The sequence below is a fragment of the Amblyomma maculatum genome, chromosome 7 (genome assembly GCF_055883805.1).
Source record: "Amblyomma maculatum isolate TAMU_Amacu chromosome 7, ASM5588380v1, whole genome shotgun sequence".
In the NCBI taxonomy this organism is placed as follows: domain Eukaryota; kingdom Metazoa; phylum Arthropoda; class Arachnida; order Ixodida; family Ixodidae; genus Amblyomma; species Amblyomma maculatum.
In genome coordinates, this window is record NC_139350.1 from 16226767 (window position 1) to 16245287 (window position 18521).

The following is an 18521-nucleotide window of genomic DNA, read 5'->3' on the forward strand; positions in this document are numbered from 1 at the left end:
GCATCCGTCTTGACGAAACTTTTCAGACCTTGCTAGGTTCTTGCGAAGTAGGAAACCAGAGGTAACCAAGGCAACGGAGATAACGAAGCTGACGAAGCACGAAGCCGTTTCTTATCACCGTCCGCTGTGGTGAGGGTCTTGTTACGCCCGGGAAAGCTTATAAATTTAGTTCGCAAGTCTGAAAATATCCGTTTTGCGAAGATTTCGGCACCCTTGCTGATCGCTGCTCTGTTGCCGTTTGGTGAGATTTAATATCTCCGCGCAGCCGTCTTCTTTTTGTTTCGTCCCCTTCGAAGTGTGGGCCGTGCGAAGTTTTTTTGCAGAATTGTATTGTGCCTAGCGCTTTATCACAAGATGAGCCCGCACAAAGTGAGGAAGCGATGCTCTGTGGCACATTACGGCAGCGGGATCTACCAATTGACGTGGACGCAACCATCGGTATCTTATTACACCGCTTCCCGGCTGACTTTCACCGGTGAGCCGATAGGATGTTGTATACAGACTCAATGTATGCTCTAATTCTCCTACGTTATGCACGTTTGTTGATGCTAAAGTTGTCTTAACCGGTGCAACCCTTGACATTGCCTTGAAAACTGCTGTATTCTTTCTGCTGAAGAATTTAAATATGAAGAGTAATTACAGTGCTTTGTGCTCCACATGTGTCTTCATGCACCTGCTTTCATAACATTTTTATTTGGTTTGGTTTGGTTGGTTTGTAGGGTTTAACGTCCCAAAGCGACTCAGGCTATGAGAGACGCCGTAGTGGAGGACACCGGAAATTTCGACCACCTGGGGTTCTTTAATGTGCACTGACATCGCACAGCACACGGGCGCCTTGCTTTTCGCCTCCATCGAAAAGCTGCCGCCGAGGCCGGGATTCGATCCCGCGTCCTTGGGAACAGTAGTCGAACGCCGTAACCACTGCGCCACCCCGGCGGGGCACATTTTTATTTGAATTGCAACTGTCACAGCTTTGTTTTCTGTACATGCATGTTTTTATCTGGTGATGTTTTGTGGCAGGCACTTCTAGCCTTTTCCATGCCTCGGCTGTGATAATTGAGGTGATTAGCCCGCTTAAACAGCGCTGCTGTTTGTGCTGTCTGCGACGTGGATTTTTTTTGTTGTGCTTTATTGCTGTAGTTGCTTGGTTCATGCTATAAACCATGAATATGTAAACAATAATTGTTCACTTGGCGCACTCTGTTGCTTACTGGGCACGACTGCACGGTTGCACCAGCGTTTATGAACAATGTACATGGCCAAAATACTTGCATGACTTGCAGCAGTATTTGCATTATGAATTTCCATGCTTGGTCTGTGTTTGGAAGTGTTGCTGTCTGTTTATACCGCCACCTTTGCCAACCACTTTCATTTTGGTGGAGCAACTGCTTATAAACAAGGGCGTAAACAACAGAGACTCGAGTTTTTCTAGATGGCAAAGATAGGCGCTCGCTGAAAGGCAACAACCTTCAAAAGGTGCAGGCTCGTCTATGCAACGGGGCAGTTTTTAAGAAATATTTGCTTATAATTCGCGCCAAAGTGAACGTATGCATCACGTCATTAGACCTTATGCCCCCCCCCCCCCAATTTTCATTGGTCGCTGGGGCCCATGAGCCGCCATGTTTTCTACGTATGGACGTCTATGGAGCCTGCGCTACCATAGTACATACACCTTGCCTCGTAGGCCTAACATATCGAATTGCGCCGCTAAATGGACCCAGCCGACTGCACGGTTTGATTGCGGCCTCTGTTAAAATATATATTGTGAACGGCGCCTTCGTCTATTCATCCAACGAGTTGGACGTGAGAGAGTACAAAGACGGCAGCGCGAGTGACACTAAGGATCGTGTTGCACCGAGACAAGTGGACGCTTCGTAGGGAGCAGGCATAACGTTCTCAAATTGCTCCTCCATGGTGAGCTCGGCTAACCGTCCGAATTCCCTGCGGCCACTTTTGAAATGGATACTTCAGAAACATCGCGTCAGCCTCCAACAGTTTCCAAGTGTGACTAAGTATCAAAAAATGCCTGCGTGAGTTGTACACGTACAGGTGCCCCAAAAGTAATACGGAGCACGTGAGCTGCGGCCAAACTGGAACAAACTGCATGCTAGCGCGCTCTATCAGACGATTCGCGGCAAAGAGCAAAGGGGGCGTCAGTACATCCGGCCGACCCATCTCAATAAATTGATGCTCGCGTTATCGCCTCAACGAGCGAAACTGAGCTGCTACCATCACTGCCCGCCAGGGGCGCTTTCAATATTTCATGGTTTGTTGTTCATCTTGGCCGTGCAGAAATGTTTGCTATCGGCACCATGCGCTTTATCTTTGTTGGGAACTGCATTATCTTTGCGTAACAGCCGAAGTTTGCGCTTCACTTTGCGGCGAGTTTCTACGCTGACGAGTATAAACGCTCGTGCAACGCTTTCACAAATGCGGTGAAAATTTTGCTCCGCTCTAGGCAACGCTTGAAAAACAAAACACAATAGCATGCATGGGTTGTCTTTGATAAATATAGGTGCCGAACGGCATAGCAAGTGGGCTAATACTTCAAGGCCAATTTCTTCAACAAAAATTTACTTACACTGTAGAACGAAATGGTAAACATGAAAAGTAGAAATGGGTAGCTGAACGGAAAAAGCTAAAAAAATAATGTGGAAGGTGCCATTATATGCAAACTTGAGTTTCATAACCTGTAAAGCACCACGCTGCTTTACGATGTAGACCAAGCACCGAAAAAGAGATTCGTGCAAAGAGACGACGTCGCTTTGGCAGGTTGTTCCACATCTTCTTGACAGCCTCCCACCCAAAGACCATATGGACTCGTCCTGCGGATGAAATGAGGTAGATTGCTTTCCAACGTTCACAAAACGACTTCACTTATGTTCATATCGGTATCCTTTGGCGTCCACTGCAACAGCAGCACAGCCCGTTCTTCCAGCAAGACGTTTTTGACTCGCGCAATGTGGACGGGACTACAGTGTTACTGCTTGAAACATACATCATCATTAAAAGGATCGTACAAGTCATGTGGAAGGATTTAGCGGTCGAGCAATTTGCAGCATGCTATCAACTTGGTAATCGATGAGGCGACGGCAGGACGCCTTTTGCAATGCACGCCCACATGCACATATATAAATATCAACGAAAGCTGTGGAAATCCCCATTCCAGGAAAAATGCCACCCCGTGTTCCACTGGATGTTAGACGCGAAATTGTTCTCTTGTGGGCGCAAGGTTTGCCGCAACGAGAAATATGCCGCAGGACTGGAAGGTCGATGACTGCAGTGAATCGGATCATACAAGCTTTCAGGGGTGAAGGCGGCCGCCTTGGCGATGCTCCACGTTCAGGTCGAGAGCAGTGCACTTCGACCGTGGCTGACCAACTGATCGTCGCTGCCGCTGTTGCGGATCCTTTTCAGAGTGCAAAAGAAATTCGAATAGCCCTCGGTCTAGACGTCCGGCTGAGCACCATTCGGAACCGTCTTCAGGAGGCCGAATTAAGTGGATGTGTGGCTGCCCAGAAGCCGTATTTAACGGCAAGACAGAAGGCACAGCGCCTAGCATTTGCTCGCGCCCACGAGCAGTGAACTGGGGACGACTGGCGACAAGTAATCTTTACAGATGAATCAACTTTCTCATCAAGATGGGACCAGAAGTGGCGTGTTTGGCGTCCATACAATTGCAGGTATGTTCGAATAAGATTTATTTGTGTGATGTAAAAAACACACCGTTCTAAAGCACAGTGAGCCATGGACAAGTAAATGTAGAATAATGAAACTGTTTTTATTCTCTAGTCCTCTTGCAGCAATTACTCACGTTCTGTAAGCCGAAAAGTGGTTTTTCTTTCTCTGTGGCCTGACGATCATGGGTTTTAGTTAAATGCGTTTTTAACAATGCATTACGTAGGAGCTGATCAACGCATGTTTCTTTCGCACATAGGTATCTGCCCGACTTCACGACGCAAGTAATCGGCAGTGGTCGTTGTGCCGTGAACGTCTGAGGAGCTTTTAGTGCAGAAGGCCTCGGCCCTCTTATAAGACTGCAATCAAAGTTTAACGCAGCCTGCTACTGCGACATCCTCGACCACTATCTCATCCCAAACGCGCTGGACGGGCCATTGAATGATGGAGTGTTCCTCTTGCAACAAGACTATAGCCCCGCCCACACTGTGCGAGTTGTGAAAGCCTTGCTTGAAGAGTGGGCTGTGCAGCTATTGGAGTGGACTCCAAAAGGCGCTGATATGAACATCACTGAGAACGTTTGGGGAACTTTGAAAAGTAATATGTGTCGTATAAATCACAGCGCTGGTTAAGATGAACTCTGGGAGGCTGTCAAGGCGGAGCGGGACAATTTCGGGAACAACCCGGATACGTCAACACTTTATATGAGTCCTTTCCTTAGCGTATGACCGATTTCATTAACGTGAACGGGAGCTCCACTCGTTATTAAACTTTGAGTTTGCATAGAAGTGCCTTTGGGAGATTTTTTCTTAGTCATCTTCACCCTGTTATCCTTTTTTCTTAGCACGTTTGAAAAATATAGCCAATCGCAGAAGAATAAATGAGGTAACCTCGTTTTCTGTTTGTCTTTTTTTTCCTCCAATGTAAGAAAGCAAATTTGTGCCCAGGGAAGCGATCCTTAATTAGCTCACTTCCTACACTGTTGATCCTCTATCTTTATAATAAAGACAACGAAAGCAACACATGCACGCTATTCTTTTTCCTTCGCTTCCTTGAGCCAAGAAAACGTTGACCACACTTGCCAAAGCGATGGACAAGCGTTCGTATTCTACAGCTTGCGCTCAAAATCGCAGAACACCTCATGAGCTAGTTGATTGTTGCAATAAAAACAGCGCAATCTTCACGACGCTCGCATAAACCGAAGTCGACCAGGGGCCGACGATCATTTGTTGGATCGGCGCCTGTGTCTCGTCTTCCCTTTCTGTGTCCTTCGTAAAGTTTTCACCGTTTTCATTGTCACAAACTCGCTGCGAAGGAAATAGCGAACTAAGGTGGTCAAACAGACTGAAAATGATGGCAATCCTGATAAAACAAAAAGCGCAAGCTACCGAACGCCAACTTTCTACATGGCGCGGACACTCTTGCATGATGTATTAAAAGTACCCTTGGCGAGCAATGATGGTAACGGCGCAGCTTCGCTCGTGGTGGCGCTAACGCGAGCATCAAGTTATCGAGATGGGTCAGACGGATGTGCCGGCGTACTGCACCCTCGCTCTTTGCTACGCATCTGCTAAAAGAGTGCGCTGGCACGCAGTTTTTTCCAGTTCGGACTCAGCTCGCGTGCTCCGTATTACTTTTGGGGCACCTGTACATGAGTGGACGTCGTGAACGGTGTGTTGGCTTTTGCTTCACTGTGACTCGACGTCGCTGTATGCGCACCGGTACAAGTGCCCACACAACGGAATATTTCTACCTTGATATGGCAGCCCTGAAGAGTATGCTTGAAACACAGTCTTGTGTGTTGCTGGGCAGAAAATATCCTCGTGTTTTTGCATTTGTCTATTTGGAGAGAAAAAATCTGTTTTTTCTGCGCCTTAATCGCATCGAGGCGGCAGTCAAGAACACTTGAGGGTGCTACAGAATAATGGGGCGTATTAGAACAGGTGTACTGTTTTAATAACTCGTTGTTTTTGTCATTTGCATGATTATACGCCTGATTTCGAACGACGCATCTTTAGTGCATTGCCAGGGAAGTACCTGCGTTAAATTTTGACGAGCCCAGCTGGCGCGCTATATGCTAGTCTGCTCATATGTCTTCACTGATGTTTGCTGTTGCCAGTAGAGATAGCTTTTCGGCACGTTTATCCAATTCAACAATCTCAGGAGTAATTATCATTTTCATTTCAGTGCATGTATGCAACATCTGCTGCAATTCTTATTAATTTGAACTGATCGTTTTTTAAGCTGCAGTCTCTAGGGAAACGTGCTTCTTCAGTGTGGGTTACCCGAACTCCCTTTTGTCTGGTCAGATGTTTCTGAAGCTTGTTTCCGTGGCTTTCAAGCAAAAACTGCAATGCACTCGGGTGGTTAAATTCAATTAGCTTTTTATTCACCATTGTTTCAAGTTGGCTGTTTCCTGTGGACGTTTTCTTTCGTGAATTACACATCACACTCCTAAATGAAAATTGTCAGTGTCCTGTTTTTTTGTCAAACTTTTATGGCCCTGCCCCTTCTTCACGCTCGTGCCTTTTCCGTGTTGAATCATTGTGTTTGGGCGTTAGGCGTTTTGTTTTTTGTAATGCACGTCCACAGTTCCAAGCATAACATTGGGGAACGCATTTTAGCTATCAAGCATTTGTTACTTCTTACGGAGCGTAAATTAGGAAGCACTTCATACATTTGTTACCTGATGCCGCTTGTGCATTTGCTCGTGAAACTGAAGAACTGTCGTATTTTGTACGCGGAATGCATTAGAAAATTTCGAACGCCGAAGTGTGAGACCTAAAATTTTTACCACAAGTCCTCTTGTTTGCGTGTGCTTTGAGTACCTTTTTTTCATTTATGTATTCTCATCATTTCATTCTTGTGTTATGAATGCTGTTTGTAATGGAAGGCACTTTGCAACATTCCACGCAAGCACTGAGGGCGTATGCAACGTCACACATTATTCTTCAGTCACCTGCGCCAGTTCTTCCTCCCAGGAAATTCGTACAGCTAGGAGACAATAAGCCAACTGATATCCGCAGACCAACGTCTGCCAACTAGGCATCGTTGCTTCGCCAGAAATTTGAAGAGCAAGATACTCACCTGCCTCAAGATTCCATAGTAGTGTACGTGGATGGAAGCCTGCAAGGCTGTGAAGCAAAAAGAGCAATCTACTGTCCACGGAAACCTAGCCAGAATCCAACCACTACCTTACAGCTTTCGGAACCACTTACATCCTTCTGCGCTGAGCTCGTGGCAGCTCAGAAGGTACTCTGCTCCGTGGCTTCCATAACCATGCTCCCTGCAGCCCACGTTGCCATCCGCACTGACGCACTTCAAGCAGTACGTTTGCTCCGACGTGTCAGCCGCTGCCCTAAAATTTGCCAAGACATCCACCAGCTTGCGGCGTGCATCCCACAGTCAGTACGCATTGAGTGGGTCCCACTGGACCTGCTGCCTTCCCAAAGTCAAGCAGATTTAGCTACCCGCCTCGTGCACCAAGACGTATCTATGCCACGGCTCCTTGAAGTGGACGACGCTACCCTCCTTTTATCAAGAAAGAAACACCTCCGGCGCCGCACACGTGCACTTATCCCTCCGTGTGCGGTATCCCTTCCCCGCGGTCTCACAAGTGCGGGGGAAGTTGCGCTTATGAGGACCCGGGTCGGTGTTGCCTTCACACCAGCTGTCACCAGGATGTGGTGTAACTTCCGACACTTATACCCCCGCCTAGGGTGCCTGATCTGTAAAAACGAAAAGGTTGAAGCCGACATTCACCACTTGTTGTGGAACTGCCCTGATCCGAAACCAACACGAATCTGGCACTTGATGATAGGTGGCCTTTCATCAACCAATGCAGCCTGATATATCGCTTGGACGCAGGGACCTCATCATCGCTCACTCCTGGACTTCATAAAATCATCGAACTTTTTTCATTCATTTAATCATTTATTCATCCTTCATCCCATACCCTATTGATGCCCTGAGGCAATAAATATTGATTTTGAAAACATGTGTCTTTCTGGGTCCAAGAAATTCATGCTGAGCCCGGACCTGTACTCTATGGAGTTGTTTTTGTTTAGCATTTTTTGTGAACCCAAGTTTAAATAACACCGCTTTTTACATGATTTCTAATGTTACTTCCTGTGTTCTTTGTACGGTTTCTGCTATTTTTTACAGCCGGGCAAAAAGGATGGTACAGCGGGATCGAAGGTTAATGTGTGAGGTAGACGCTGGCCACTGTCACTGCTTTTATGTTCGATTGAATTTCGTAGTTACTAGGTGTAAACTGCCACCATGTGCCTCGTTCTGCTTCCACTGAATACGATGATATTCTGCGCATGGCTGCGACGTCAGGGTATATATGGCATTACAAAGTAGCAAAGCCAGCATTCGTAAGGATGTAAAGACAGCGACCCGATGCGTTCTTCTTTTGACGTCTTCGCTTTATTCTTTGCAGCATTACTTCTGAACGATGTTGGTAGAATATATCTAGTCGATATACCGGACAATAGTACTTGCTGGTGGGCCAGTTGGTGCATGTTTCTTTGAAAAATATGTAGCGCCAAACCTGACGACACTCAGAAAAATGTTGCGCCCATCCTATTTGGCTCTTGCTGAGTGTAGTCTGTTCTGGCGCAACATCTTTTTCTAATGATGTGCCGCACCTTCTATGTCGTTTTGCGCGTAAAGCGTCTTATCAAGTAGCGCAGCTCCGCCTATAATTTACGAACAGGATGAGAATGCCAAAGTCAAGCGCATCAGATCGACGCCTTTACCGCTTTGAGGACGTCGGCGGGGCGAGATCGTCGCGCCGTGCACGTACCCGAAGCCGTCAAACACAGTGTATTCCTTGCTCGATACAAACGAGCCGTTACACGTGATGGCAGTTAGTGCGTGTAATTGCGAAATTGAATCGAACCTTATAGCATTGGTAAAGGCCGCGGTAAAAACGTCTCATATTAGTTGCCAATCAACGCATTTTTCGCAGTGAGCATCTGCTACCTATACCAACCATAAGTGCTCTGCATATTTGAGAGTGAACATCTGCCTCATATGACCTCCCGCTGCATGCCGTAACTGCTCCGAGTTTGGAGAATGAAAATCATCCCCAAATTAACTCCCGCGGCCATCCGCAAGTGCTCCGTTTCCCTTGAGGTAGAATTTTACTCATACCTAGCCTTCTAAATCGAACCTCGTTTAGGGAGGACGTTAGAAGACAAGCCATTTACTCCGGTTTGGGTGGACTCATGTTTAGTGTTTAGTGCTCACAAATGCCCTCAAAAATTGATCTGCGTTGCTTGTTCATTGAGTTTAAGCAAATTGTGACTCCATTTCTCATCTCGGAGGCAATAGCTTCATACAGAGCTCTCGCATAATCCTGCCGTAGTAAAGTATGCCGCCGCTGTTATAACTAATTCACCGCCGTCAACAGTATCAAATGGCCATTATTCTGTCGACACATTGCAGAAAACTAGAGACTGGCTTAGGATGCGTAGCAGGCAGCTGAAATCGGCATTCAGAATTGTGACATTCGTACTTTTAACACCATACGCTGTGCATACTCTGCAGCATGGCTGCTGCTACTATCTTCCTTTAGCGCAATAATTTGCTGTGTACATTTTCGTTTTAACATCTATTTACAAGATTGAGGCGTGTCAATTTCGCAGTATTAAAAACTATCTGGTTTAATCATACTACTGTTCGGTTCAAGTAGCCATTTCGTGGTCGATTTTACTTTTGTCATTCTTTTAGCTTCGACCCATCGATATTCGCAGTTTTCGTTCCATTGCTGCAATATATTGTCACGCACCATAGCACATCTCACGGGAGAAGAAGATGAGCGGTCGGACGCTCGGTACAGAAAGAAGAAGAACGAGGGTCAGAAGAACGTTTGTAGTCGCGGTCCTACTTCCATCAATCCCTCTGTAAATAAACTCCCCTGTGCGTACTAAGCACGTAACAGTTGCGGTTGAGGAGCGGGCCCCATCCTACCTCGGGCCCCATCCTACGACACTTCTGCCCATCAGCTCCAATTGAAGTGCACACTGACACAAGTGGTATCGGTATCGGCGCTGTTCGTATACAACGCCACGGCCGTGATAGCACGTCATAGCATATGCCAACCGCTCGTTGAGTAAGAGTGAAGGAAATTACACGGTTACTGAGCAAGAATGTCTCGCCGTTGTTTTCGCCATACAGCGCTTCCGCTCCTACCTGTACGGAAGGCTTTCACCGTCGTGACCGACCACCATTCACTTTGCTGGCTCGTTAGTCTTCGTGACCCCTGTGGACGGCTCGCTCGATGGGCTTTACGCCTACAAGAGTTTAATTTTACTGTGGTGCATAAAAGCGGCCACAAACACTCAGATGCTGATTGTCTTTCGCGTTTGCCGCTTCAAACGACTGATGACGACGCAGACAACTTCGATGAATATTTGGCTCCACTTTCGCAAACCTTCCCCGATCTGCAAGTTTTCGAAACCGAGCAATGCAAAGACAAAACTTTAACCTCTCTATTTGATTCTGCCAACGATCCCATGGAGAACACATTTAGCATTCACAAAGGGGTGCTTTATAAGAACTTCGCCTCTGGGGGAGCACGCATGCTTCTTGTCGTTCGGAAAGCCTATCCATCACAGTTTTATAAAGAATGCATGATGACGCCATGTCTGGTCACTTACGAGGGGCCTGAATATTCCACCGCACACAACAGCGGTTCTTCTGGCCGAAGATGCGTTCAATAATCGAGCGATATGTAGCCAGCTGTGTGCAATGCCAAAGTTTTAAGCTGCCGACTTCAAGTCCATCGGGCAAACTGCGTCCAGTCACATGTCCAACAGCCCCAATTGAGCGAGTTGGCATTGACCGTCTTGGACTTTTCCCACGGTTCTCTAAAGGAAACCGATGGATTCTTGTGTGTGTAGATTATTTAACCCGCTGTTGTGAGACAGCCGCGCTACCATCTGCTACTGCGTCTGAAGTATCTCATTTCTTACTTCGATTCGTCATTCTTCGGCACGGCCCTCCTGCAGTCATCATTAGTAACCGTGGACGCCAATTCACAGCGGACATTGTCGAAGAACTTCTTCGCCTCAACGCCTGCAGTTTTAGCCATTCCACAACACATCATCCATAAACGAATGGTGTGGTAGAACGCCCTAATCGGACGCTTACCACCATGTTGACTATGCACGTCGCTGCAGATCATAAGGACTGGGATGACGTTTTACCGTTCATTACTCATGCACACAACACAGCGCAATATGAGACAATAGTCTACAGCCCCTTTTACCTTCTCTATGCTCGCTCGCCTCGCTGTGGCCTCGGCACCATACTGCCATTTTTCATACATGAAAAACCTTCTCTTGCTACCATCCTCTGCAGAGCTGAAGAAGCTCGCAGGCTTGCCCGCGTTCGAATGTTATCTATGCAAGATCATTCTAAGGTCCGCTACGATGCGTGACACCAACAAGTTTATTATGTTTCTGGTGACATTGTGTGGTAGTGGAGACCTCTACCTAAGCGTGAACTTGGTCAGAAACTGCTGTCACATTACACCTACACTGGACCGTTTGTTGTGTTAGAGTGCATCAGTTATTTGAACTACGTTAAAGCACGCCTAACTGCAAGTGGTCGACGATCACTCCAGTCTCAGGCGGTACATATGTCACCCGCCTCAAAAGGTTTCATTCAAGATGATCCATTTAACTTGCCCTACGGGCTTCATCTGCGAAGAAGGAAATGTCACGCACCATAGCACATTGACGAAAAAAGAAGATGAATGGTCGGACGATCGGTAGAGGAAGAAGAAGAACGAGTGTCCGAAGGACGTTTGTAGTCGCGGTCCTGCTGCCATCAATCCCTCTGTAAATAAACCCCCTTTGCGTACTAAGCACGTACCAATATATATATATATATATATATATATATATATATATATACACACATATATTGAGGACACTCGATTCGCAAGTTACGGTGTCGCCGCCACCCGGCTACCTCTGGAACCGTCCGGAGAGTGGTAGTGGTGTAGACGCCCGTCTTGATGCGCGCCTCCTGCTCAAATTTTATGCTGCTTGCATCACGTACTGCTTTTAGCATGCACTTCTGTTCGAACGTCGTTTCAGACACAGCCGAGAGTCATTATATCGTCCCCGCATGCGTGTAAAGCACACAATGTAGATTACATTGAAAAGACAGTTGGCTGAGCTTAAAGTTTCTGTCTTTTGCGCACCACTCGTACTTTGCGGCCAAAAACGACATGAACCTGCATAGGTATTTTTCCTTAAGATAAGGAGTTCAAGTAGGAATCGTATTGCATATTGCGTGTTGGCAAGACGGCTAGAGACATCGTGCACATCTAAAGCAGAGTGAAAACAGAACAAAGAATCCATAGGCATGAAGAATAAACACACCCACGACATGGCTAAAGCTGATCGTTGCTTTTCTACTCCTTCAATCGTCACTGTTTGCTTGCGCTGCTTCAATTTTACTGCGTAATCAAGGCTAGCATTCAAAAACTTCGGACCTAGGCTATGCCAGTGTTTAGTACGCATTTCTGATCCAATTATATTATATATTACATCCCCAGGAAGCAGTGACCGTGACTGAGATAAATGGTGCACTACCCTTGAAGACAGCATTATTTATAGGCAACCGCTTTTGCAAATGCCGTACAGATGCTTTTGTAAGAGATCATATGGCTGTTTTCCGCACGATTCCCTGTGTACAATGCTTGCAGTGATCAGGTGCAACATGCGAACTAATTTAGGTGTATTCGCTCAGTTTTTTGGCGATGTGGGGAGACATGGAGCTTTCCTCGTTATAAAGCTGGAATTATTCTGATTATCAAGCGAGCACTGCTGAAGAATACTTTCGTCAGGGCTAGTTCCCAATTTGTCATTCCAAAGCGAGGCCTATCTTGTTTTGATGCTCGAAAAGAAATTTGCATGGGCTGAACTGACTTCTGTAGACCATCACCGCACCTACTAGACCAAAATATTTTTTTTTGTCGGGGCCGCAAGGTGTGATGACGTATATGTGGAAATCGAGTGAAAAGCAGGGCCACTGAATACAAAGTAGACGTACGCCTAGAATGGAATCAACGTGTATTTCATGTTGAAGTGCGGACGTCCACCAACCAGTACCTTGAATGGGATATGCCTCGTAAATTTTATCGGTATCGCTGTCGTTCGTATCACATGTGTGTCCAACGCTATTAATGCCGCGATTATAGCCGCCTCCGTACGAGTCACACCTGCCGCTTCGCGCCCACAGTTATCGAATATTTTGGATTCAAGACCAGCCACTCCTCCGTCGAGTGGTTTCTACCACGCACTTGAAATGCATACGCACAGAATGCTTGTACGGTGATCCCGCTTAGATTGAGAGCTTTCTCCACAATATAACATACCTACATTCATTTGAATGCAACCTCTGCCAGCGAAGCGCTCTCGCCAACTAGTCGGACCACCTAAAGGTGGCATTGTTCTTACCTTTTCAATTCAGCCTGAAGTTCCTTGCATCAACTTACATATAGTCAAAGTACGGTTTAATGAACCAGTTCAAATAGTACAACTGCGCATGCGCGAAGCCTTTACGGTTGGTATTTTGCCGGGATGTTTTGCTGAAGTGGGGAAGGAGTTCACACCACATGCTTTTCCACGAAACGACGTCTCTCACTTCATTGACATGATGAACTTCTGCACAATAACTGCTTCCAGTGCTAGCATCTTTTAGGCCTTCAGAATGCAGGCATTTATTGTCCCCGCCTCCCCTGTAGGTCGGTTCAAGTGAATACGACAAGCTGTCGGGCTATTTGGTGTTGTTCCATGGTTTAAAGCGCTTAAACGCACAGTCAGAGCTTTTTCGGCTCCTTCGAAATCCTTTCTGTTCCCATAGAACGAAATCCCGTGCTCGAGAGTTGCGCACGCAGTCTGTCATATTCCGTGATTTCACGAGATTATTCCTTGTCTAGCGTTCCTCGAACGTGCAATGCCACATTGGGACGCGCGCCAAGGAACACAATGCGTCTGGACCGAAGGTGTACTGTCCATACTCGCACTTGCCGGAAAAAGTGTGACAGTATAATGCGCTTTTCCTTCGCTGTAAACCAATTATAATTATATTAGTACTGCAACGAACGCCGACAAGAGGCAAACGATGAGAGGCAAATGAGAGGAGAGAAAGAATAGGTTTTTGCCATTTTCTTCATAAGAAACATCTAAGAGACTCTCTAATTTTGTTTTAGCATCCATACTTTTGTTGAATTCATTTGTTGATATTTTACCTTTCCTTTTCAGTTTTGTGTACCTCATCTTCATCCTTTTATTGTGTTAAGTTTTGACTTCATCTTTGTTGCTAGTGCGCGTTCTGTCTTTTGCATTTTTTTATTTATTTAATAGTCCTCATCTGTTGCCTTTAGACATGCTAATTGTTGGCTGCTTCATCTTTATTGCTTATGTGCCTTTTGATTCAGTTTTTAGTCGACTTCATCTTATACGTCTAACTGTGTTAATTGTTAGCTTCACCTCTGTTGCAATTTTTGTTCCGATTGCGCATTTTATTCATCGTACTTTATCTTCGTGTATGTATGATTTTAGCTATATGTTCTCAGATCAGTTCACGGCAATTCGTTTGCACAAATTACTCCACTGTTGGCGGCTTAAAATTGACTTGTCTATTTTGTTCTTACCTTGATTGGGTTTTGTCCCTTTCATTTTCGACTTTTTGTTTTTAATTTTTATTTTTTCACTTTTCATGTTACTTACGTTGCCACGAGCGTTAAAATCGCCGCAAGTCGGTGCTGTTGTTTGGTATATAAGCAGTGTATCGGCGGTTCTAGAATAAAGTTGAAGTTCAGCGCCTGTGTAGTCATCTTTTCTGTATTCTTTGCTCTGTCCGTGTGTTTAAAGGCTGCCACCCATTAGCCTCAAGCTAGAAGACAGGGCCAGGTTCGCCATCGTCCTGTTGTCATGGGTGAACAGGGGAGGATGGGGGGACGGTTGGGGGGAGTGAGGTAACTTACGCCTCTCTCCCCAGGCTATGCGAAGACAAGCCCTGCACTCAACTACTGCTTCTAAAATAAGGCCATGCCACTATTAGGAACAACATTCTGCACAATTTCCCACTAACCCACCTGTCAAATGTATTTTTGTCTCTAAAGGATTCTGAGCCTCGGGTCCCACGTCCTGCAAAACCGCATATGCTTCAGAAGAAACGACTACTCAGGTACCGCCCAAAGCGAACACTGACCTCGTGTGTTGGCTAGTAAGCTGGCTATAAACTGGGAAGAAAAGCAGGGATATGATAAAGGAAGTATTCATGGCTCAAGGGTATATAAAGACCAGCTTCAACAAACCACGCATAACACGCCTAGCGGCTGACTGGAAAGCATGACTCAAATTTGTCTTTGCAATGAAGGACTTTTGCCTGACAAAGCGAAGGGGATGAGGACGAACTCCCGCACACCTCTCTTCTGATTATCACTGGTATAAGCATTTCATTACTTTTCACCGATATCTCTCTCGACGCATAGGCTTTCGTAAGCAGCAAGTGCGTACACTATCACTGTAAAAACATTTACACCCTAACGGGTGTTTTGGTTTGTCAATAACCCCCTTACGCCTTCTAGGAAGGGTGCAATAAGGCACCGATGAACCCTTTTAAAGCATGCACAGCTTGTCACTGCACCCTTTTGTAGAAAGGGTTCTTAAGGCGCGCCTGCACCCATTACCAAAAAGGCTGCTTTAATCGGCATCCTTTAGAAGAAAAGGTGTTCCAAGCCTATCGCACCCTTTGTCAAAAAGGTAGCTAGTATATACACCCTTTGCTGAAAGGGGTGCTGTAAGCATTCCTCCATTTTTCCATGCAAAGCTCTTAAAGATGGACATATTACATTGCATCACAAGCACGTTCAGCTATTATGGGTTGATTCAGGCTAATACATTTTCCCATTATATATTTTCTGCCGTCACATTGTGTAATATCATCTCAGCAATTGATACCTATTGTTTTTAAACATGTGGATGTGAAAACATGCAATGAAATGCAGTAAGTAGTATAGTGAATGCAGTTCATTGAGAAGCTTCTCGTTACGAAACATCAATAGTTATAAATTCGAGCAAATAAATTCAGTTAGTACTGTTGATATGCAGCGCTGCGCGACTAGCTTCTGCTTTGAAACCATTACGCCGAAGAATAGGTGCTCGACTAGGCAGCACACGCGTTGCGCTGGTTTGGCATAGTTGTGATTAAACAGCCAGTACGCTGCCATTACGGCGATCAGCCCTTGAATTGCGTCAGTGACCTGAAAGAGGCGCTGTCGTTCTATGTACAGAAAGTAATCGTCTGCCGTTTCCAGATTCCCGTTAGAAAAAACCACGCATGGCGTCAGTGTCTTCTCTCCTTCCTGCGTTATATATAGACAGTTTAGAACAGTACATATTAGAATACAATGTCAGGACAGCAGGTAATACCACTGCCACTGACACTATAGCCACTGACATGCGTCGCGTGCTGGCTCGCTCAAGAACGAAGAAGTTGGTCATTGTCTTTATGATTCGGTACGCCTGACGCTTCGCTGGAAATTCATCCTGAGCAGCTGAATCCATCTGCGTCGACTGAATAAACACACCCCTACAGTTAGTGGAGGTGCTGGATTCGTTCCCATTCACCCTGGAACTAAGAAGCCGCACATTGCCATCTGCTTACACCATGCCGGACGATACTGCCTCGAAATCGCCGCCCCTCCCAACCACGGTCCTGTGTTCTGGAGCTCTACGGCAGCGTGACCCATGCCTCATCAGTGACCCGGTCGACCAAGACGTCGACGATTGGTTGTCGGTGTACGAGCATGTCAGTAGTTACAACCGATGGGACGACACTATCAAAATAAGTAACGTAATCTTTTACCTTACTCACGGGGCGAACCTCTGGTTCCGCAACCATGAGGCAGACCTGCCATCTTGGTCTGCATGTAAGAATAATTTTGCGGAAGTGTTCGGCCGCCCTGCAGTTCGGAAGATCTGAGCACAACAACGCTTGCGCGAGCGCACTCAGCAGGCGGAAGAGTCGTTCACCAGTTATATAGAAGACATCGTTGACCTGTGCAAGCGTGTCGACCCCTTAATGTCCAAAGGGGATAAGATCGAAAACATCCTGAAAGGCATCTCTGAAGACGCGTGCCAGATGCTCTGGGTGAAAAATCCTGCCACGGTCAGTGACGTGATGAAACTTTGCCAGAGCTACGACCAGTTTCGTAAAAATCGCGCTTCTACCCGGCGGTCCGGTGTTAGAGACGACGCCATCTCTACACTAGCGCTAGGCGGTTCTACCCCATCAGAGGACAGCCCTTTGCTTCAACAAATCAAAGCCTTCGTTCGAGAAGAGGTCGTCCGCCAGCTATCACTGGTCCCTCATTTAAAGGGTACTGGCCGCCTTGCTCCTGACATGGCTCCGTCTTTAGCCCCTGCCACATGGCGTGCTGTGCAAGATCACATCGCTGATGTCCTTCCGCCCAGCTCCATGCTCATGCTCAGCCTTATGCTGCCGCCCAGCCCCGTGCCGGCGCAAGTAACGGCACCACTTACTTACGCTCAAGTCGCGGCCAAGCCGCTGCCATCAGCGTATTTGTCCTACCAGGCCGCTCCTTCCAACCTTCCTTCGCCTTTGCGTGGGTGTGCATTCCATGTCCCTATTCCAAGGGTACGCCAAGGCCCTACGAATCATTCGCGTACCGCAGACAACCGGCCAATCTGCTACTCTTGCGGGCTGCCGGGCCATGTCACACGCCTTTGCCGCCAACGCCTTCCGCCTTCTTGACCTGACCTCTGGAACTACTCCTACGATACAGACAAGCCGTCGCCGAGAACTCCGCCGGTTCCGACTTTGTATCTCGTGACAATCAAACATATACAACTCACCGATCATCGTCCCCTCGTCGCCGTTCCCCGCCCCCGCTTCTCCGGCGTTCTACCGGCGCTGTTGAGAAAAACTAACAGTCGCAGTTCCCGGGGCAAGAACTGCGCTTGGTTCGAATTCTTCAAGTCCTCCGTGTTCTCTCGCTAACGTAATGCAAGTGTTTGTCGACGGCGGCGCAGTACTCGCTCTTGTCGACACGGGCGCTGCCTTATCCGTCATCACTGAAGCTCTTCGCCGGCGTCTTCGTAAGGTGACCACCGCGCTTTCTGACTTTTCGCTTCGCACCGCCTCATCACAGCGCGTTCATCCCTCAGCGGCTTGCACGGCCCGTGTTCTCATCGAAGACGTCATATACACCATCGAGTTTATTATACTGTCTCACTGCTCACATGATATCATCCTGGGCTACGATTTCCTTTCCACTCATCGTGTCGTTATTGACTGCTCCCGAGCGGAAGTTTTCTTTTTACCTCTTTGGGATACCGTCTTGAGTGACGTCCCTCCCCGGTCGGCAAAACTCCTTGTCGCCAATGACACAGACATTCCTCCAGTTTCTGCTGCCCTCGTTCCACGGTCCTGTGAAAACGTTACTACTTCGACTGTCTTCGTCACACCTACCGACGCCGCTTCACGCCATCCCTGCCTCCTGCTTCCATTTGCTGTTCTCAAGTTCGAAGATGGGCATAGTGCAATGTACGTCTCAAATCTATTTTTGTGCCCGTCCGTCCTGCTACGCGGCGAGTGTCTCGGTCGTGTTGAAGAACTTGATCCCTCGCTTGTAAATACTCTTCCTGCCACGCCTACTTCATTAGACGTTAATGTTCTCAGCTCTTGCGATATAGCGACCGCTTCGACACCACCCGAAGTTCTTCAACAAGCTATTGACGCAGATCTTCCATCCGCACAAGGCGATCAACTCGCTGCTCTTTTAGAGA